Source organism: Ceratotherium simum, chromosome 6 (assembly GCF_057802395.1).
Source record: "Ceratotherium simum simum isolate JZ-2026a chromosome 6, ASM5780239v1, whole genome shotgun sequence".
NCBI lineage: Eukaryota > Metazoa > Chordata > Mammalia > Perissodactyla > Rhinocerotidae > Ceratotherium > Ceratotherium simum.
In genome coordinates, this window is record NC_141905.1 from 42,113,479 (window position 1) to 42,137,161 (window position 23,683).

The 23,683-nt window shown below is 35.5% G+C and overlaps 1 long non-coding RNA gene across 2 annotated transcripts in view; it reads left to right on the top strand.

Annotated features, from left to right (window-relative positions):
- The window catches only part of LOC147916852 (uncharacterized), a 168,104-nt gene that overhangs the window by 82,077 nt on the left and 62,344 nt on the right, over positions 1 to 23,683 (top strand). Inside the window, exon 1 of one of the 2 annotated variants that reach the window (XR_015552488.1) lies at positions 15,540 to 15,753. The exons of the other annotated variant lie outside the window; for it this stretch is intronic. This is a non-coding gene — a long non-coding RNA (uncharacterized LOC147916852). Of the gene's footprint in view, positions 1 to 15,539; positions 15,754 to 23,683 lie in introns of those variants that run through there. 2 annotated transcript variants of the gene reach the window in all.

Genomic DNA, 23,683 nt, shown 5'->3' on the forward strand with positions numbered 1-23,683 from the left:
TTTATTTTAATAGTCACTTCTTTGTATCTCACACTATTATTATCAGATCATGAGAGTAGGGGCTGTTTGTATGTCATTCATTGTTTTATAGACAAAGTATGGCACATACTAGGTACTTAAATATTTGAATTAGTGAACAGATGAAGTATTGTTAAGGGAAACCACTGAATGATATTAATCAAGAGAGTAACAAAGTCAAATTTAGAATAATTATGAGCATTGACTCTGGAGCCAGACATGCCATCTTTGAATTCCATCTCTACTTCTTACCATTATATAATCTTGGGCAAATTACTTAATCTTCAAAACTGCAGTTTCCTCATTTTTAAGAATATCAATAATTATGTTAATAAGGAAACTCATTTTGTTTGAGTTTTAGAGCATTATGAACATTCATTTTCACTGAATTGAAACCAGATGAGAGATAGACGTGATAGTCAGATATATGGAGATCAAAATGTCGTTATGTCTTGCTGATAGAGATGACGTTGGAAAATACAACTCAGTATGTTAGCTAAATGGTCTTATTTTATATTATATTCCGGAATTAAGTTTCCTACCCAATTATAAGGAGCGTTGGCAGAACCTATACAAACGTGGCATATACATTGAAGAATACTGTTTGTTAGCAGGCAGGCAGTCTGATCCCAAAAGAAAGGGAGGAGGTGAGCCTACCAGGCACAGTTCTTTCCGCCAAGCTTTCCAATCAGAGAAACTGTTTTTCTACTATGGAGAGTGAATAAAGTAATGTAGAAAGGCCAGGGATGTCACTCTTAGCAGTGATGCTTATATTTGGCAATTTCTGAAGATATATTTGGTTGTCACAACTGGATGAGGGTTCAATGGCGTCTAGTGGATAGAGCCTAGGGATGTCGATAAGCATCCTACAGTGCACTGAACAGTCCTCCAAAATGTCAATAATGCCGAGGTTAAGAACCTTGCTGTACTGGAAAGTTTCTTGTCTCAAATTATTTATTGTTTGATATTATTATATTTTGGTTAATATTTGCCTAGTACTTTGTACTTTTTTGGGTTTTTCTCCTATAAAGGGTATATCTGAATTATTTTTCCAAATTTTAAATGCTAGGTTGGGAGTTTATTGTGTTTCCATTCATTGTGATTACTATCTTGGATTTAATGTTACAACCTTTTGTTTTTTTATGCTTTGTCTATTTTCTTGTATTTTTATAATTTATTTACTGTTTATGCATTTATTTGTGTATTTATTTTTTTATTCTAGGTTTTTTTTTCCTCTTCTTATTTGGAGGTTATATATTTATAATATTTTAATGCTTACCTAAGAATTTTTACCATTGTATTTGTCTGATTGGGCTGCCATAACAATTTACCATAGACTGGGTGGCTTAAACAGCAGAAATTTATTTTCTCACAGTTCTGGAGGCTGGAAAGTCCAAGATTAAGGTGCTGGCAGATATCTATGTCCTCATGTGGCCTTTCCTCAGTGTGTACATGGGGACAGGCCGGGGGGGCGGGGAGAGATCTCTAACGCTTCTCATAAGACAACTAATTCCCCCAGACCTTTATGACCTAATCTAATTACCCCTCAAAGTCATATCTCCAAACACTATCTCATTGGAGGTGAGGGCCTCAACATATGAATTTTAGAGGACACAAACATTTAGTTGATAAGAATCATGAAAACTTAAAAAATCTAATGTCAATATTCTAACCACTGTATTAAATATTTCAAGGATCTTAGAAGACTTTACCCACTTATATGTTTTTTACACAGTATTCCAGTTCAGTTAAAAACTTTACATTATTATCATTTTTTTTTTATACAGGAAGTGTTTGATCCTATTTACCTACATTTTACAAATCTTCGCTCACCGTTTTTCTTCCAGGTCAGATATTACTTCTTGGCTTATTCTCCTTCCTGAAATACAACCCTAGGAAATTCTTTTTGTGAAGTTATGTGTTGGTGGTAAATGTTCTTAGTTTCTGTTTATTTGTAAATAACTTTATTTCACTTCTCTTTCCTGAAAGATGGTTTTTATGGAATATGCTTCATTGATGGTTATATTGTTTTATCAGTTTAAGGGTATAATTCTGCTGTCTTCTGGTTTCCAGTGTTCCTGGGAGAAGTTTGCTAAAAGCCTGGTCTTTATTCCATTGTAGTTTATCTGTCTCTCATCTCTAGTTCTTTATAAGATCTTCTTTTTCCTTTGTATTTTGCAATTCAAGAGAGTGTGCTGTACACTTTATGCTTCTTGTATCTGTGGAGACTTTTCCTTTATTAGTTCTGGAAAATTTTGAACTTTTTTCACTTCAAAATTGCCTCTCTTTCATTCCTTCTGTCCTCTTTCTGAGCCACTAATTAGATTCACGTAAGACCTTTTCTTTCTATTCTCCATATATTTTAATGTTTTTGTCTTAACATTCCATTTTCTTGTCATCTGTCTGTGATGCATTCTGATAATTTTCTTCATATATATCTCATAGTTATGAATTCTGTCTTCCATTTAATGTGTTTAATCTTTTAAATCTAGCCACTGATTTATTTAAATAGTTGTATATTTTTATTTCTAAAAGTTTTCTTTTTTTCAAATCCACATAGTCATTTTTGACTATCTCTATTAGCTCATTTTTAATTCTATTTTTTGTTTCTTTTAAATTTTTCATATTTTTAAACTTTTCTGTAAATATAACACTTCCAATATATAAAGTCCTTGAGGTCTAAAACTTTTGTTTATTTTTTTCTGTGGACTTTCAGGGTAGTTTATTTTTTTATAATTCTGTGAACTTGTGTTGTGAGCTTATGGTTGTTTAATTTTAACCCGTGATAATCTTAGGATACTAAATTGGGGATGCTTTCCTCCAGAGAGGATTTGTAATGCTACTGGTCAGAGCTAGAGTTGCTAAAGGCCTGGGACCTATTTCATCCCCTTCAAGAGTTTTGGCCTAATGCCACATAGCCTCAGGCTCAACTTCTCCCCCTGCAGCTGAGTCAGTCAATAGGACAGGGAGGGGAAGAGGCTGGGGGACAACAGAATACCACAAGCCTCATAACCCATTTGGTTTATTTCAGAATGGAGACAATTTGTGCAGTGTTTCTGGGAAAGCAGCAAGATTCCATATTTCTTCTTGTCAGGACTTTTGTCTAATGTTTTCTGCTGGTTCTACTCTGGGGTCCTAAATACAGTAAATAAAGTCTCTATAGGCATATTGAAATCCAGTTCTTTATAGCTCAATCAGTTCTCTATTTAAAAATAGAAAACTCAGTAACTCAAACTAACCAATGTTCTCTATTGGTTAAAAATAGAAAAAAGTATTTAAAAAGTTTAATTTTAATATAGACTTTTAATTTTTTATGTAAATACACCTTATAATGCATAAATAACATATTAAATATATCGAGTCAATTTTCAGTTATTTCACATTCTACTTTTAACCATGTCTCGAATGTTTATGAAAGCAAGAGCCTTTTTACTTGCAGATGACTGGATTTGACTCAAGTAGACTGCCATTCTAAGAGTTGTCATTGTCTGATGACTGGCAGCTGCTTGAGATGCTATGAGTTGATGTTTTTATTCCATCCTTCAAAGAACACTTACTACTGCAAAAAAGTGGGCAAATATTTTTGCTGTTTTAGGAAAGAAGCCAATTTGTAAATGGTTCTAGAAGAGAGTTATAGATTCAAAGGGCTTAATTTAGGGATGCATGATATTAAAATCAGAGAGCACTTGAAATCATAAGACCTGGGATGATGCCCTGTGTTGAGTAAATAGCTGTATGGTTTAATTTCTATTTCTAATAAAATATGGCTTCCATAATAGATGGCACCTAATAACCTTGCCAGCACTGGGGTTCCTTGCTTAGGCCATGAGGTATTTACATCTTTTATTTAGATCACAATTTTAAAAATCTACCTAACATTCAAAACCCCTGAGAGCTTTGTTAAAACATTGGTTCAAGTCTCCATCCCTAAAGAGGCTGACTCATTAGGTCATGGATGGGGTCTTGGAATCTGCATTTTAAAAATATCTCCAGAGATAAACCAGGTGATATGATGTAGATCTAATTTCAAACCACAATGAGATGAGTAAAGACTGGAGCAGCGGGTTAATCCTGCAACTCAAAGACACTTATTTTAATTTTAATTCTAATTGGGAGTAATAAAAAACTTAGAAAATACAATAAATATACCAAAAAAAAATCTTAAAATCATTCATAACACCTCTGGCTAGAGCAAAAAATGTACTAAGAACTTTTTTTTTTTATTTTTGTGAGGAAGTTCAGCCCTCAGCTAACATCTGATGCCCATCCTCCTCTTTTTGCTGAGGAAGATTGGCCCTGGACTAACAGCTGTGCCCATCTTCCTCTACTTTATATGGGACGCCGCCACAGCATAGCTTGACAAGCGGTGCGTCGGTGCACACCCGGGATCCGAACCTGCGAATCCCAGGCCGCTGAAGTGGAGCACGTGCACTTAACCACTATGCCACCAGGCTGGCCCCTGTACTAACAATTTTTGTGGGTTTACTTTTAACATTTTTGGTAAATAAGTATATGTGTGCATGTGTGTATATGTACACACACAAGTATATGTACAGACATATGTGTATATCCACACATACATTCATATTCTAAATGTACAAATTGTCTATCCATCTAATTAGGTATGTCACATTCTATTTTGCTGTTTTATTTAAACAGTTTGTTTCCAACTTTTATGATATCTTCAGGGTAGAGCCTTAAATATGGAATTATCAGATCATAAGACTATACTAAATTGAAGCAATCGTGTGAAATGTGGTCAAAGACTGAACTAAGGTTAGTGCTGTCATGAAGATTAGAAAGATAAGAATTAATTGGTCCAGGGTTGTGCAGGAAGGTCTTAAGTATTAGTAATTGAGCCTTGGATTTATCCTTTCACAAACAAGGCCATATTGCATGGATAAAGAAGGTATTACTAGATGAGAAGAGAGAAACTGTATATGTAATACCATCAAGCTTCCTCGTATCTTTTACCTTTGTAGTGCTTTCAATAGTTAGTGAAAATCAGTATCTGGGATGGCTAAGATTTGGCAAACACTAATTTTGAAAAAAACTCTGCCAGTGTTTTCCTGAGGCAGAATTGTTCAAACAACTCTGGTAGTATTTTTGGTATATTTAGTTATAGAGTTCAAAATAATTGGTTTTAGATATAAATGAAAATAATTTTTAAAAATCTCATTGACGACCCTGACTCTTTTTTTCTGAGGTAAATTTTCAAGCCTTACTGTTTATCTCTGCTGTTAATTATCTGAAATTCTTTCCTTTATTTTAAAATTTTTTCTTAATATTTACTTGTATTCATTTTAACCTCTCAATGGTTGTTTATTTACTGATATATCTAACATTGTTAGGGGTTTATGATTAAACTGGTGGCTCTGTGGAAGGAGGGAAGAATGATGCTCTCTACCCATCTCAGAACCTGCTTCCTCCCAGAAGTTTCCATGGCTCTCTCCCCACCCTCATACACAGACATTTACACATGCATTAAGTTACATCTGCAGACACATGCCAACACACACATGTATTAAAAACTCAAAATGGTTGGGGAACATTAAGCTAATTAACTGAAAACTAATGTCTCTTAATCCTATCTTATTGCAACAGACCTATAATTGGAGCAATTACATAAAATAATCCTGTCATTAAAATGAGAATAAGTGGGCACAATATAAAGTAGACTCAAAATGGTAACTCTAAACCAAGTTTTTTAAGTGGGTGGCTGGTAGAGACATTGACTAAAACAAAGAAGTTGGTTTAAGTGGAAAACTGAACCACCTGGTTGGAAGAGAGTAAGAATTAGAGGGAGAGACAGATTAAATCAACAATTGTCTGTTATGAAAGATAGGCTGGCAGATTAAAAATGGCCCCACATCATTTCTTGAGTAGAAGTTTCAGGCTTATTCTGGGCTGAGCACACGTCTACATTCCCTGTACTGGAAGCATAGAAGAGAGTGCGTTGGATGGGCCATCTATTTGCAGGCTTGTTGAATTATAACTGTGGCTAGTCTCAATTGATTGAATGCTGAAAATCCCAACTGTTTGAGATGATGAAATTTTGGAACCAGGGGGCTTTCATTAATCTTACTCAACTTGTCAGATAGCATTGCTGACAATTAAATCATTGGCAAAAGGCAGCTTTATTTTTCCAAATTGTGTGAGTTGTCTCTGTGTTCCTTTTCTTCAACTTCTCTTTCCTGCCAACCTACTTATCAGAAAAAGGGGATACAATGTCTCTTATAAAGAAATTAGTTTGTTATTTTAATACCTTCACTTTGCTATTTGGTGGGCAAAGAAGTATAATTTGAGGTCCAATTTTTGAATAATGGACTTGTAGATCCAGAATAACTTCCTCATTTCAGAGTCTAAACAAAAGTCCGTGGAATTTAGATGACTTACCTAAGGAAAAACAGCTAATTTGTGACAGAGCTGGAACTCGAATCTCCTTATCTCTAGTCTAGTGTCATTGGGTCCTACCATAATGGCACTTCTTTCATTCATCTGCTGAGAAGAGCATCGCAGGTGTGGCAGCAATTCACAAGATCAAACACAATCATCATACGATATTGACTACCAGTGGCTGCTGACCTGGTCTTAATGCAAACGAGTGACCCCAGCAATAAAGTCATGAAACCCTAGTTTCTCATTTCCAATAATCTATCAAAAAGAATTTGAAACAACTTTTTTATTAGCAATAGCTCACATTTTATAAATACAATATCACAAGTATATTTTCCATACATCTCAGAAGATACATAGCTACGTTATGTAATCATGTTCTTGTTTCCTTATAAAGTCTCATTTTACCTAAAATATTTCACTCAAGATGCATTGGTTTCGCTGTGCTTTTCCCATGTCATTGTTACTGCCCAACGTGGGGCCTTCTGCTCACCACAAGACATGCGAATAGTCAAGAGGCAAGGTGGTAGGAGAAAAAGGACTTTTTTATTACAGCTTGCTAGCAAGAGGGAAGACGGCTGACTCATGTTCAAAAGAACCATCTTACGGGGGCATGAAATCTTACAGCAGTTATATAGGCCATTGTGTTATTGGGGAGGGGGTTAGGAATGTTGACCTTCTGGTGTTACAGACTGGGAGCGCCACACCAGGTCTCAGTCTTCACTGATGATGGCTATCAGCATAGATTCTCTGTTTGGGGGTCATCACATTCCTAAGGAACTCAAAAGAGCAAAGGTATCATCTTATTGCAGCTGGGAGGTACATGCACAAGCAGGGGTGGTAAAATCTACAGAGCAGTTAGATCTCTTGGAGGGTGCATATCCAGCTGGGTTAGTTTGTCAGAGGTCACTCAAAGTTACAATAGTTTTTCTTTTCTACAATATGGCTTCCCTTATGTCAACCTTGTCTTGAGCCGGTATCATCATCATCTCTCATTACCAAGCAAGGACCCCCAGGCCTACTCCTCCTGCCACTTATGCCATTTTAGACTCCAGCAACTCTACGTGTTTCCACCAAATGAAGATCAAGGCAGGAGATTTTGCTAAATTTCAAAATGTCAAATCCATTTCAGCACTGTTTTGATCCTTCTGGGTCCAAATCCATTTCCTTCATGTATTCCTCTTAGCTTGCAGGAAACGATCATTGCCTCCTTTTCAATATGATGAAAAAATAAAAATGCCCAGCAATTAGGGGCTTAAAACTCTGAGCAAGAATTTAACAATTTTCTCATCATTACAATTTCTCTAAGTTATCAATATAGTTCAAAGTTGTTAATATCTTTTATGTATTTTGAAAATTTTTTTTCAAAAATTGCCTTATGATCTGTGCCTGTAAATGAAGGTTTGAAGTATTCTATCAATGCAGCTTAACATGAATAATATTTTACTATTAGAAGTGATATATTTTTATATACTGTATGATTAACTAATCTATTTTGACAAGCCCCAAAGCCACTTTGCCTTGGTATATCAACTTGGAAATATACATTAAGTCTATCAGGGTTCATGAAGTTACCACTTAATGTAGTAAATGAGCACTTCATTCAAAAGGATTATAATGAGCAAGTGCCTGAAGATATCCCTTAGCAGCAACTAACTGTCACAGAATGACTTGGACATTGAGAAAAATAAAGATTGTAGTTATTATGCTTACTAATTTAAGCATATTGTCACCGACTAGGTGCCTTGAGAAACTCAAAGGTGGGTTTGGAAGCAATTAACTGTTTTCCCAGGTTGTTTCTTTTCCTTTTGTGTGTTAAGGAGATGTAACCACCAGCCATGCTGAAACTGACCAAGTGAGGCACTCAAGGGAGATGTAGCCACCAGCCGTCCGGAAACTGACCAAGCCTCACCACAAGAGCTATGCCCATGACCTTTGCCTCATTTTTAATGCAAAGATCCCTCCAGAAGGAGCTTAGGCCTCATTATGTGGAAGCATGTTCTCCAATTGAGCCTGTGCAAGCAAATACCCGCCTCTCCCTTTTGAATATTCGTTCCCCAACCAAATAAAAGTTCCTGCTTTCCTTTGTTTGGGGATGCCATGACTTTGGAAATGATTCCTCATGGCCTCCTATTTGCTGCAAATACACTTCACTTTGTGAGACAACTTCCACTGGTGTAGAGTCTTATTTAACTCACCAGGAGGCGAGCCCACTTGGTTTGGTATCAATATGAGTGATTAAAACCAAATGATAGATGTTAATTTGCCCAATCACATGGAGCCACTTTCCTGTCTTACTGAGGTACTTTCAGTTCTCCAGTTTGCCTCTTGCTCCCCCCTCTTCAAACCCTATTAGCTACTTGAATCTCTGCCCACACCCGTGGCTACCTAGCTGATTTTTACTCATGTTTTGTGCCTTAGTATCAACTTAGCCACGGCTTCCATCCGGAAGCCAGTCATTCATTCTCTGCCATGGCGCTACTGCCAGTAAAGGATGAGTGCCCCTTTTACGTGTTCCTGTAGCACTCAGTTATAGTGTTTACCATGCTATTGTAATTGCCTATTAAATAGTGAGAGGTGGTGGGATATAAGTCAAATGAATAAGTTTAGCATTATCTCTCCTCAACCCTAAGCTCCGTGAGTACAGGGAACATGTCTGTCTGCTGTTACACTGTGGTATTCCTACTGCCAAGCACAATGACCGTATAATGGGGACTCAACATATATATTTGACTGATATTATTTCTTACGACAAATGCCAAAAAAACTTTTAAATGTTAAAAAATGACTATTTCTCAGGACAAATGTTGACAACATATCAACTTTATGTTGTAAAAACGAATCCATTGAATCCTAATGAAAACCTTTTAAAATATTTTCTAGATTGTGTTTTTTAAAGGAAGCACTATCAAAGTATGATTTAAAGTATCCCCAAATGCTCCTATATACCAAATGTATGTGCCTTATAGTTTACTGGTTATCTTGAATTACTTGCCATTTCAAAGAAATGGCTGAGAATTTGGGCAAACTAACAAATGAACTAAAAATATTGTTCAAGGAAAATGACTGAAAGAGAGGCCCAACCTCTTTATCCAAAAGAGTAAATTTCAATCCCAACTCTATGTTGTTCATGAAATGTTAGCCCACTGCCTCAGATCACTGGTGTTTTATGGCTGCTTGTACTAGAACAGCTGCAGAAATTATCAGGGAAATAGGGACCTTGATGCCTCAAAAGAAGTCAAATGCACTCAAAGAACATGTATGGATTGCATAAAGTTAGCACTTAAATAAGTCAGACACCAAAATGTTATCATATGCGTGTGATAGCAATCTTTAAATTGGTCTTGATCCTCATTATTCATTTAATTCCTCTAAGGGATAATTTATTAGTTTCACAACAAGAATAATGGAACAGTAGAAACTTTTGAAAGTAGATGCTCACAAATTGTTAGTAAGGATTAACACATGCATGTTCTGATATCTATCAATTAGCATTCTGTTCAGAAAATTAGGGACATGAGACAGCATTACAATGGATATTTTTTATCACCTCATCGTTCATTCAGTTATCTATTCATTAAAAAACACTTACTGAGTGTTTATTATGTGGCAGATGCTGGGTTTTATGCCTGGATTACAGCAGTGACTCAGACAGGCAAGTTTTCCCACACTTGAGGAGCTTGCATTCTGGCAAGTGGGATGGAGAGAGCAAAACAATAAAAAAGGTCATCAAAGGAGCAATGTGATTTCCAATGGTGATATGTACTATGAAGTTAAGAAAGCAAGGTGATGTGGAGGAGACTGAAAAGCAAGAGCAGGTGGTTTTTGTTGAGATGTCAAGAAAGATGTGTCTGACGAGGTGGCATTTGTACTGACAATTAAGCGACAAAAAGAAGCAGGCAGGGGGACATGGTCTTCTAGGCAGAGCTAAGGCCAGAATAAAAGCCATAAGGCAGAAAGGATCTTTGCACATATGGAAAACAAAATCAGAGGTAATGTGTCTATGTATAGTGACAAAGGACAGCATAAAGGTTGGCAAGAAGTAGGTAAGGATGGATTTGGATTTTAATGTAAGAGCAATAGGAAGCCATTGGAGATTACCGGTATGTTGTCTTGTTGTTGTTGTGTCGGTGGTGGTGGTTATTTTACACTCTTGGACTTCAGGCACCGAGAGTTGAGTTAATTATAATCTTTAGTAATCAATGTGAAAGGTCTCTCTCTTGGTTAATTTATTAATCCTCATTCCTCTCCAGCCTCCATTCTTATTTTTCTCACCCTGGGTCTCCACTCTAATTCTCTGATTAGATTGTTTTTATTAAAGAATAATAACTATTCAGAAATGTGCAAAAAATCATGAGAATAAGCCCAGTGATTGCGGAAGTTAAACACATTCGTGTAAGAGAATGAAAAGACAAGCCACAGTGTGGGAGAAAATATTTGCAAATCATGTTTCTGACAAAGTACTTGTATCTAGAATATATGAAGAACTCTCAAGACTAAACCATGAGAAAATAAATATTCTAATTTTAATAATGGACAAAAGATTTGAGTGGACACTTCACAAAAGAAGATCTTTGAACGGACAATAAGCATATGAAAAGATTCTCAATATCATTAATAATTAGACAAGTGCAAATTAAAACCACACTGAGTTACTGTTACATACCTATAAGAATGTCTAAAATAAAAAATAAATTGGCTATGCCAAATACTGATGAAGATGTGGAGCTTTCAGAACATTCAAACATTGCAGATGGAAATGTCAAATGGCACAGTCACTTTGGAAGTAGTTCGAGGAAGTTTCTTATAAAGTTAAACATACACCTACCATATGATCCAGTGATTCCACTCCTAGATATCTTCCCAAGAGAAATGAAAACTTATGTTCATACAAAAATCTCTATATTTGTTTATAGCAGCTTGCTCATAATCACCAAAAATGGAAAACAATCCAGATGTCCTTCAACCACTGATAGAAGTGTCAATGCCCTTCAGACAATAGCCAGCGGGAATACACTTGTAGTTGAACAAGTTGAGTTTATTATTCATTGAAGTAAGGGAGAATGCTCACCCTAGGGAACTGTGAGGTGTCCCAGTACGAAGGCGTTAGAAAGAACTTATGATATGATTTGGTCTTTGGTTGGTTAATTCTGGGGAGAGTCTAAGGAAGCAGAGGCTCACCCTAGATTAGGTATAGTAAGAAAGTGGGGGCCATTCAATGATTGACAGCTCAATAAATCTTATCTATAGACAGGGCGAACAAGAATAAGGTTAAGCTGAAATTGGTAAAGAAGTAACAATTACTCATTTAGTGAGAGTGCGATGTTTTGTATTTTATGGCTTTCACAGTGACTTTGCATGAAGTGGCTATTCTATAAGATTGTTTATGTCAAAAGAGGAACAATGGTGGCTTAGTTGTAAACAACAGATCAGTTTGTAATAACATTGAGGCCTAGCTGTGAACATCAGATAAGTTCTTGGAATTCAGGGGCTGATTTTTATCTTTCTTAGGGTAAATAAACTGTAGTACATCCATACAATGTAATACCACCCAGCAAGAAAAATGAATGAGCTATTGATTTACACATCAACATGGATGAATCTTAAATGCATTTTGCTAAGTGAAAGAAGCCAAACTGAAAGACTACATATTGCCTGATTCTATTTATATCGCACACTGGAAAAGGCAAAAATATAAGGAGGAAAACAGATCAGTGATTGCCAGGAGTTGGGAATGGGAAGAGGGGTTGTTATAATGGTGCAGTGTGGGAGAAACTGCTGGGTAATGAGACTGTTTTGTACGGAACTGGGGTGGTGGGCACATGACTCCATGCATTTGTTAAAACCTATAGAACTGTCCACCACAGAAACTGATTTTTACTATGTGAGAACAAAAACAAAACCAGTATTTCAGAAGGGGGTGGGGGATGCTGCAGACTGTGGCAAGTAAATCTAACTGTGTCATAAACGAATCACATAACCACACCTAAGCAGATGGAGAAGAAAGGAACTGATCTAAGTAACATTGACTGGATACTATAAAACAAAAAGAAGTATATACAAACAATAGACGCTAGTTTGTGGATTTATTTTTCTCAGGAATCTAGGTTAGAATTTTGAAATTACTTTGCTTGTATACTAGGATTGAACAAATAAATAAGCATATTCTAGATAATGAGAGGGCAATTTCCCACTACTGGAGAGAGAAGTTACAAAGAAGGAAAGGAGGAAGGCTAGAATGAACCCTGTCATGCTAGACTGGAGTTGGAGGTACCAATGTGGACTCATTTTTAAAATTTATATATAACTTATAAATAGACACAGATAAGCAGATACAGAAATAAACATAGATATGTGTCTGTGCACAAGTTAGTATACATACATATATTTCCTAACTCTGTCTACTAAGAAAGATTTAAAGCAATGACAACCCAGTACCAATGAGCACACCTAGAGCCCAGATCTTGGTTTCTAAATACTATTTTACACAAAAAGAACCAGGGCTCTTTGGGGAAGTGGTTGATTTCAGGACTAGAGCATGAAAAATACAGGATGGGCTTGGAGCATCTTGTGGTGACAGAATATAAGGAAGTGCTTAAAAAAATGGAGGCATATAAAAAGGTTTAAAAATTTATCTTAAAGAGCTCTCAATTGCCAAAGCTAGAACAGCTTGAACAACAAAATAAGTATAGTAATGGATTATAAACTGAAGAATAAAATAAATATACATGAGTCCATATAAATAACTGAATAAATGATACACAAATGAAAAATATTAAGAAAAATTCCAGTGAATAAGTATATAAGGAATGAGAAAAATATAAAATCACTATTAGAATAAGTGCCATAGACAAAACCCATGGAGGGATGCTGAAAGAGTTGGTGAAAGTTGAAGCAGAAACAGGATATGTGCATAGTCTCAGATTTTTTTTCCCTGAAATACTTAGTAACTATAAAGGGAAAAATAGTAAATTTCCAGGGAAGAATCCTGCCAGTCACCACCTTAGCCAAATGATCAAGGTTAATATCCTCAGTAATACATATCAATATCACATACTTCTCGATATGATGCCCTGAGAAGGGCACATCTCGTCTGTGCTATCCTTCCAAATAATGCAAAATTTCATGAGAAATCATGAGAAAACATCAAACAAACCCAAATTGAGGGACTTTCTACAAGGTAATGGCCCAGTGCTCTTCAAAAGCGTTAAGGACATGAAAGGCTGAGGGACTGTCACAAGTTGCAGGAGAATAAGGAGATATGACAAGTAAATTCAATGTGGGATCTTGGAATAGAAAAAGAATATTAGTGGAAAAAATGGTAAAATCCGAATAAATTCTGCACTTTGGTTAAGAGTATTGTACCAAGGTTTCTCTCTCCCTCTCCCTCTCTTTCTCTCTCTCTACACCTTCACACACACACACTCAGAATCCTAGAGTCAAGTTGATTAGAAGTGAGCATAACTGGGTCCAGAGAGAATGAGGAGAGGTCTCCAACAGGCAGTATTAGCATCTAATGGCAGCTAACATTTCTGAGCACTTCACTATAAGGTGCTTTTAACACTTTATGTCATTTAGCCTCCAAAAACCTTGCGAGATAGATACCATTATTTTCCTGCCCTAGAAATGGGAAACTAAGGGTGAGAAATTTTAAATTACTCATCTAAGATCACATAGCTGTATTCAAACTGACTTCATATGACATTGGAGTCGGTACACTTAAATGCCAACACTCGTCGCCTGAATTAACAATGACTAGGAAGAAATCCACAGACTTCCTTTTTCGGAATTCAAAGAGAGATCTTGGTCTGTACATTCTCTCAAACTTCACATTTCAGTACATTATTTACCCCCTCCAGCTGTTTTGGTTCCTGTTAGTCACTATACCAATTCATAGCTTATTGGCACACGTGTAATATGTAGCATTAAAAGATGCTGAAATTCTTCTTGAGTTATATTTTATTGTATTTATCCAGTACAATATATATTATGGACTTTATTAGAGATAGATATAATATAATATAATGTGATATAATATGATATATGATATAATATAATATGATATAATATAATATAATGATTGTGATAATCAGATACAGTCCATATAATCCTAGAATCAGTATGCCAAGTCCTAGAGGACTTCTAAAATGCAGGACATTATGAAGCAAAACGTTGTAAACATTACTGAAAATAATCTCTGGAGAACTGTGCACATTCTGCAGCCTTGTTCAAATATACTGAAATATAAATTATATAAAATTTCTGAAATCAGTGCTTATTTTTGTTTTTACTAGGCTTAATTTTCCTCAAATAGTTTAGCTAAAATAATAAATTTCGATGCTTGTCTACTTGAGGCCCTTTTCTGGGGATCCTAGACAGGTTAATGTGTGCCGAGATGTCTGTTTTTGCTTTGGGCCTGTATTACAAATTGTAGTCTTTGAGTGAACATTTGCTCAGAGTACAGATTTTTGCTATTGATTATTTTACAATTGATTTCTCTCGAAGCTTTTGCTTCCCTCCATTAATTATGTCCCCTGGCAATTTAAACTCAGGATATTAGTTTTAATCATTAAATGTCCCCAAATAAATGAGATACTTTGCAAAATGTTTTCTGCAATTTCTTGGAATAGCTTTTTCTTTTCACTCGATTCAGGGATTAGGCATTAGGAAATGTCTTTAGATTTCCTTGGCTTTGGTATGAAAAAACCTGCTCGTTTGATGAAAAAGTGATTGATTCTATTTTATTTTTCGTACTATATTGGTAATCTGACCTCTGTCTAAATATTTCAGAACATACAATCTTGCTATTTAATTATGTCATACCTGGTGTGTATTCAGGTTGCTCTAGCATGGTCTGAAGCAGTAACAGCAAGTGAAGTTCGTCTACAGAATGAGCCTTAGCTGTTAGCGAGTGACAGCCTCATCCAGGTTCAAGAGACAAAGAGTGGCAAGAGCCATTGTGATGTATGTCATGGTTGGAGGCCAAAGTGGCAACTTATATGTATTAGCCATCCATGAAAGGGTCCAGAAATTTTATATTTTATTTAAAATCTCACTTCTGTATTATTTAATAGGACTTGAATGTTATGGTCTAACTATGTCAATTTTGTATTATGCAGATTGAAATTTGAGTTATCTACTAACAACAAAAAATTTCTACTGTGCTGGGAGAAAAGTCAGTCAAAGAAATGCTGAGTCAATGGTCTCTGTCAGTCTTTCAACCATGTTTGCTGCTGTTAATAGAGGGAGCCAAGGCCAATTATCACCTGAATGAAGGAAATGTCAATCTGTGAGCTACGGCATGGTGCACTGAACAAGGCCAAATCCAGATAAAGCAAGGTAAAAATGTCAAAGTGGACCAGCACCTGGAGATTCTCTACCAATCTCCAGGAAAGAGGAGTGTCATTTATCTTTTCCTAATGACGATCTGTCTCCCTCTGATCCCAGTTGATTCCACTCTTCCTCCTTATGGAGAATACTTCTTTTATCTACTTGCTTTCCTTCTTTCTGAGCCTCTCCATCAGCACTGATGCTAGGTCTTCCTACAACAGACTCTAGTTATTCCGTTCTTCGGTGTGTAAGGGATGGTGTGAATGCATATGACCTGAACCAAGCTAGTACAGACATCATAGACTCTCAGATGGAAATTCTTAGTGTAATTAGTAGGAAAGCAACTTGGGAAATACATTATAGTTTGCTATGTCATCTTTTCTTTTTTTTCTTTTAAGATAATGCTCTCCTATTGCTCAACAATGTGAATGTATTTAATGCCACTGAACTGCACACTTAAAAGTGGTTAAAATGGTAAATTGTATGTTATTTGTGTTTTATCACAATTAAAATAAAAAGATAACTCCGTATAACTGCTGATTAATTCTCTCATTTCAGAAATGCTACCCTTAGTGAACTCATCAATAAATAGTACCCGGGAGCTGTCAGATGTTAAATATAAAAGGGTTTAGTGGAAAACATTAACTGTTTCAATATTAGAGACACCTCAAAGAACTTTCAGTCTTTTAATTATCATCAATCTTTTGTAAAGCTGGAGATTTTAGCAAATTCTGTAATGTATATTAAAGGCAGTTTATTTTCAGTTCATGTTTCATATTCTTTTACTACCATCATAATCAAGCCTAGGTTTGAATATTAGCTAAATGGCCATGGGCTGTCTCTTAAGTTCTCAGAGTCTCATTTTAGCATCTAATTTTAAGGTGGTCATGAGGTTCAAAAGAGTTTATGAATATACAGTACTGGGATCAACATAGATTGTTGGTTAACCACCGAGACTCTTGATTCAGAGTCTAGGCTTGATTTGAATGGGATGGGGGGGGGTCATCATTTACTAGCTGGGTGGCCTTGGGCAAGTTATTTAATCTCTCTAAGGCTCAATTTTCTATTATGTAAAAGTGGGACAACAGTGGTCCCTTACAATACAGGCCATTATATAGATGAAATAAGTTAATAATAAATCACTTAACACAGTATCTGATACATAGCAAAAATTCAGAAAAAGGGTAATAATAGTGCCTATCTCAAAAGATTCTTTTGACGATTTCGTGAGATAATCTATGCAAAGTACTTAGCATGGTTCCAGACATATTATAACAACTCAATCAAGGCCAGCTGTTAATACCATTATCGTAACTATCAAAACCTTACAGTAATATATTGTATTATGATTCAGCCATTTCCTTAATCCTGCATCACTGCAATAGCCTTCGAATGCCCAGCTTGATCCTTAGATTCTTCTTTTTGCGTACTGGTTTTTTACAATATCACTTTCCTTATTGCCAGTTGTCTGTTCAGAAATTTTCAGTGATTTCTTCTTGCTAACAACTTAAGTCTAAGCTTTTAGAGACAAAGCTGTGAATTGATTCGATGATCTTAGAACCAACCTCAGAAATTCTGGATCTATCATGAATAGCCATAGGAACCATGTGACAATTGTTCAAGTTGCTCTTTTGATCTAAGTTTCAGTTACTTCATCTGTAAAAAGAAGACAATAATAGTCCATATTCTGTAGGTTATTGTACAGATAAAAGAAAATAATAATAAGGGACTTAAGAAAGTACCTGGAACAGAGTACATTTTCTGTAAAGCTAGCTCATTTTTTCTTATTGTTAGATAATTTCAGTTATTAGAACTGTCAAAGAAAAATTGCACTGGACAAAGTTAACAAGCAAGAAAGACTTTATTCAAGACTGTTGCAATAAAGGAGAGAGACTGAACTCAACTCTGCTGAAACAAAGTGTTGGAGAGTTGTTAAGAGCTGAGGTGGGGGAGAGGGGATCATAGGCTACCTGTGTCTGCTAACTGGCCCTACCCAAAAGAAAAGTAAACTTTCTTGTATGTTTATGACAGGAGGTAGCTGTACAACTTAGAACAAAGTGCCAACTGAGTTTAGGCTTTTATCTTTCCACAAAGACTGAGAGATAGGATTATTATCTTCCTTGACGATTACATTTCAAAGGAACTGCTCCCACTTCCTTCAGAAAGACATTCCCTGGGATGAGGCTGGCAAGAGGCTTTTAAGGGGACTTATACACATTTCAAAGAGGCAAAGCAAGAATTTTCAGTTACAAGTTTTCTAAAGTAAACTCTCTAAGAAAAGGGAGGTTATGGGCCCAAAGTCAGGAAGAAACCTGTCTAAAGTTTAATCCAGCTGAGGGAACCTTAGGACTGTGTTGGTCAGAACATTCTTTGTATGATCCCAAAACCTTCTGTCTTATCCCATCTACTCTTGGGTTCTAAAGCTGTCCTCTGGAGTAACACTGAGTCAGTTTATATCCCAAACTTACTTGAATCTCTTACTCAATCCTTGTTTGAAATGAGCTAAAATGAAGCCTGTTTCAAGAGTTCCAGTGGTCAACTGGAGGTTTTCTCTGTGGCTTTTACTGCCTGATGGCTCAAAAGAGGTCAACAGCAGGTACTTCTTGGAAATCAATCAAACAAAAAAGCCCAGGTGGGGTCAGTAAATACAGATATTTTGTTGTTTTATTTTTTTCAATGATTTGCAGTATGAAATCTTTAATGTATTTAGATGCGAAAAGTATAACAAGTTCCAAAAACCACTTATGTCGGGAAACTCTTTATGGCTCCATCTTTTGGTAAGAACAAGGAAATATCTTTTCAGGAGTAATTCACCTGGGGTTAGGAGACAGACTTAATAAGGAATTTTAGTTACTAATGAAATGTTTCTTCATTCCTTCATTCCTTCATCTAATGCTTACTTATCAAACCCGTACTATGTATGCACTGGGAATGGAGCCAGGCAAACTAAGGTGTATTGTATATTGGTCCTTCACATACTAGCCCTGTCTCCATGGACAAATGGTTTAACCTTTCAAATCTTCTGTAAGTATAAATTAGTAGTGCCTACCTGTTATAGGTTGAATTGTGTCCTCCCCCAAATGCATATGTTGAAATCCTAACCCTCAGTACCTCAGAATGTGACTGTATTTGGAGATAGGGCCTTTAAAAAGGTAATTCAGGTAAAATGACATCATCTGGGTGTGCTTTACTCCAATATGACTGATGTCCTCATAAGAAGAAGAGATCAGGACATAGACACGGACAGTGGGAAGACCATTTGAAAACATTGGGGGAAGATAGTCATCTACAAGCTAAAGAGAGAAGCCTTAGAAGAAACCAAGTCTGCCGACACCCTGATCTCAGACTTTTAGCCTCCAGAAATGAGAGAAAATAAATTTCTGTTGTTTAAGGTATCCAGTCTATGGTGCTTTGTTACGGCAGCACTAGCAAACTAACAGACTACCTTAAAGAACAACAGGGGCTAAATGAGAAAACACACGTAAAGCATATTTTCAAGATCCTGAAACCAGTCTCCATACTTCTATCTTCCTCCAACTTAGCCTGTACCCTTCTGTTAGACAATCTTAACACATAAATGCCACCCACCATATATTCCTTTATTTAAAGAACTTTAAAGGCTTTCTTGTTTTTCTGAGTAGAATTCTTTATCATTACTTTTCCAAGGCTAATAAAGGTCTGTGATACTACCTCCCCCCCATACGCACATGCACACATTTCCGGTCTTGTCTACTGCTGTTTTTGGATTGCATGTTGATTCCCAAGTACACCCCCACAGCTCACAGCTTCATGCTTATGCTTGCACCATTGTCTCTGGCTAAACTGTTGGATAATCTCCTCACCAGCAATCGAACCTCTTTCTGTTATTTAAAGTTCAGTACAAATGCCAGCTCCCTTGCAGAACAATTCAAGGTTCTGACAATGAGGTGATTTTCTCCCCTCTGTTTCCCAAGGATATCAGTTTGTATAGACATCCTTTAATGCAATGTTCTTGCTCTGCTTTGTATTTTCTCTCATCTCAGTATTTAGACGAGGAAGGTGCTCTTTGATGTGAGGACATGTGACTCAACTTTATCTTTGAATCTTTTTCAGAGGTTAGACCTGCATATTGCAAACAGCATATGAAAATTCAGATTTTTTCAAATTGAATTGAATCATTTGCTTTGTGCATTCTGGTGTGGAGAGAATAAAAAAAGGAAATGTAGAAATATAATAATCGTTGTGATTGAGATTTTTCTAGATGTTGCCAATTCCCATTTACTTTCAGCAGCAAATAGACCTGTAGCAGAATCATTAGACTAATTTTCAAGATGTGGATTCAATTGTCTTTTTAAATGGGCATCAGCACACTGTGTGGGTAACTGTTAAAATGTCTTTTTGTGTTAGGCATGTGGTCAGAGAAATGATCATTGAAAGTAATAGAGAGCAGATAATAATTTTAATTTTTTTCTATTCTCCATATAATATTTTGTAAGTATATCTATTAGCAGGACATAGTAATCATTTCCATATTTATGACTGCTTTATTAGAAGAATCATATTAAAGAAAACCATAAAATATATTTTTCATATTTTACCAGAAAGAAAATAAAGACACTCACACTCAAACACACACACACACACACACACACACACACACACACACACACAACCTTTGGGGTTTTTTTAATTCAATCAGCCCACAGTGTGGTGGGTGTGCCAAGGCAAAGTGAAAAAAATACTACTTCCTCAATTTCCACTTTCTGATTTTAATGCCTTTTAATTAAATACTCCAACTATCAAACATAAGTTTAAACTTATTTTTAAAGGAAAAGCAATACTATAAGTAGCATTAGGTATTTGCCTGATTGCAGGTCTTGTATAGTTATAGAATTTGATCCCTAGTTTTAGGCAAGATTTAATACAACTGTTATTTCGGAGATATATAGCTTGTAATATAAGTCTAATTTTTGAAGCCAATAACATTATTAGATCTTAAAAAAGAAAGTTGTTTTCATAACCGATAAGAATGTAGCTTCTATGTTTTATATTTACAAGCTAGTCTGTATTACACATTGTAGAATCAAAATCTAGGCAGGTGTATTCTCAATCTTTCTCTACCAACCTCACTGAGTTGGAAAATTTTGAAAATATATTCTGGGTGGCAGTATTTTATCTCTCATTACTGAGTTAGAATAAATCTGACACCACAGGTTACTTTGTCACTGATCTTGAACTTCAATGGGTTGCTAGGGGCCTTCTCTAATTTAGTAGCGTTAGAGGCAATTTGTGGTAATTTGAAAACCTTCTTTCATTGTTTTTGTGTCACTTTCTCAAGAACCTCATGAGAAGGGCTCCTTTTAATATATAAACAAAATGAAGGTTATTTATCAAAGCTTAAAAAGATGATAAGATTTCTAAGGGCAAAAATGTAGAGAAATGAGCACTCTGGCTCTGATAGGAAAATTATAAATTATATAGCAATGTGATAATATCTATTAAATTTAGAAATGTTCATCTTTTTGACTTAACATTTCTAACTCTAGTAAAAACTGTCATAGAAAATAAATGATAGAAAATAATGGTAAATATATAAAACAAACATGCTATTTGCAGCATTGTTTGTGATAGTGAAAGACTGGTAATAATTTAAATGTCCATTGAGAGGAGAATGGTTAAATACATTATGTATAGCCATTATGTAAGTGATTTAATATATAAATAGAATACAATACAGATAAAACAGATCTTTCTGTACCATCCTGGAAAGTTTTTGCAGATAAAATATAGTAGATAGATAGATGATTGACAGATAGATAAAATTATATAAGTAATATCTGAATAATTTCTAATTATAAAATAATTTAAACAGTTTAGGGAAAGGTAAATTTTTCTTGACAATACCTCATGTCTGCGGTACACACTATTATCCATTTGGTATAAACTTACTAAACGTTTCTCTATACATCTACATATATATCCCCATTGAATATAAGGATATTTTTGGTGAATGTTTTTGCATTAACAATAGCAGTGGTATTGTTTATATCATTCTGCAACTTGCTTTTATTAATTTAATATGTCTTAAAGATACTTCTATTTCAAAGTATATGTATATTTTTCATTCTATTTAACATGTCCATAGTTTTCCAAAATTTTTTCCATATGGAATAATTTGGAATTTGGAATAATTCCACTTATTCAATTTGGAATAAATTTTCAAATACTACAATTGATGTATTTATAAAACAATATATTTGCACATGTCTATTTATATCCTTTCTTACTAGGTACTATAGACTGAATGTGTCTCCCCAAATTTGTATGGTGAAACATAACACCCAATGTGATGGTATTAGGAGGTGAGGCCTTTGGGAAGTGATTAGATCATGAGAGTGGAGCTCTCATGAATGGAATTAGCACTCTTATAAAAGAGATTCCAGGGAGCTTCCTTGTCCCTTCCACCATGTGAGGACATAGAAAAAAGACAGCAGTCTATGAATCAGGAACCGGGCCCTTATCAGACACCAAGCCTGCAGTGCCTTGATCTTGGACCTCCCAGTCTCCAGAATGGTGAGAAATTGATTTCTGTTGTTTATAAGCCACCCAGTCTATGGTATGTTGTTATAGTAGCCTGAATGGACTAAGATACTAGGTAAGAATTGGGTGTATGGTTTGGGGTGTTTTTTGAGCCTCCTAAAAATGGAATTTTTGTAAAATTTAAAGCTCAATAATATTTTGTTGGTATATATCTAGAGAGGACTGTAAATATGAAAAATTACTAAAGCCATTAGCAGTGGTTACCCTATGGGAGGGTTGTAGACATTTTACTTTCCACATCATGTATTTCTGTAGCGTGTCAATTATGTATAATAATTATTGCTTGTGCAATCATTAAAAATATAAAAGAGAGAAATTTTGCCTTGTTTAAGATAACATAGCTTTTGAAGGTTAGACTCACATTTTGAAAATGGATCTTCCTGACCCCAGAGCTCATTTCCCCCCATTCTTCCTAAAATTTTCAAAGTTATCTAAGAATGGATTTAAATATTCATAATCCAGAATTCTTTATGAAATAAGAAACTACTACTCTCCTCCGTTATTCATTCTTCTCTTTGTACTGTTTAGCAATGAAATAAACAGACTCCTAGTTAGATACATGATTACCCAGTTATTGACTACCTTTCTCAGCCTCCTGCAGCTAGTTCTGGCTGTGTAACAACATTTTGTTCAATGTAAAGTAAGGTCAATGTAGAGTAAAGTAAAGGAAATAAAGGTGTTGTATCTTGGGTCATCTTCTGGAACAATGACCCTGGCCTTGGACCACCTTCTTCACCAAAACTGGCCATAGTAACAGTGGAACCAGCCATCTTGGATCAAGGAAAAGAAGCTACCTGTTGGGAGTGGCCGACTTGATTTGCTAGCCTGGGTCCCTGGATGACACTATGGAGCAGAACTACCTATCTATCCTAGACTTCCCACCTACGTATAATTTATAATAAATTCTCTCTTAAGTCACTGTATTTTAAATTTTTGTTTTGTTTTTAGAGCATCTTAGTTTATACACTACTGAAACAGAATCTGTAAAGGACAGCCTAGGAATATGCATATTTTTTGGTAAAAGTCTTAGTTGAATTTTATGGTTAGTCAAAAACTGCTGCATTCACCCAGCACCAAGTAAATAGCTAGCTATAGTCACAGTCAGGGGAGCTTATTTCCTAATCATTGTAATACTACCAATTCTAAGGTAAGGTATATTTTGATAGCACAAGTTAAAAAATTAAATACATATGCACACATATATTCTAAAAATTTACTTTAATTATGAATTTAAATCTAACTTCTCTCCAGACTACTGTGATAGCTGTTAAGAAAACATCTGGTCAGGGTATTTTTTGCCTTTTTTTTTTTGAAGAATTGAAGTTCAAGAATTGAAGTGAAATAAGAGAGATTGCTCCTG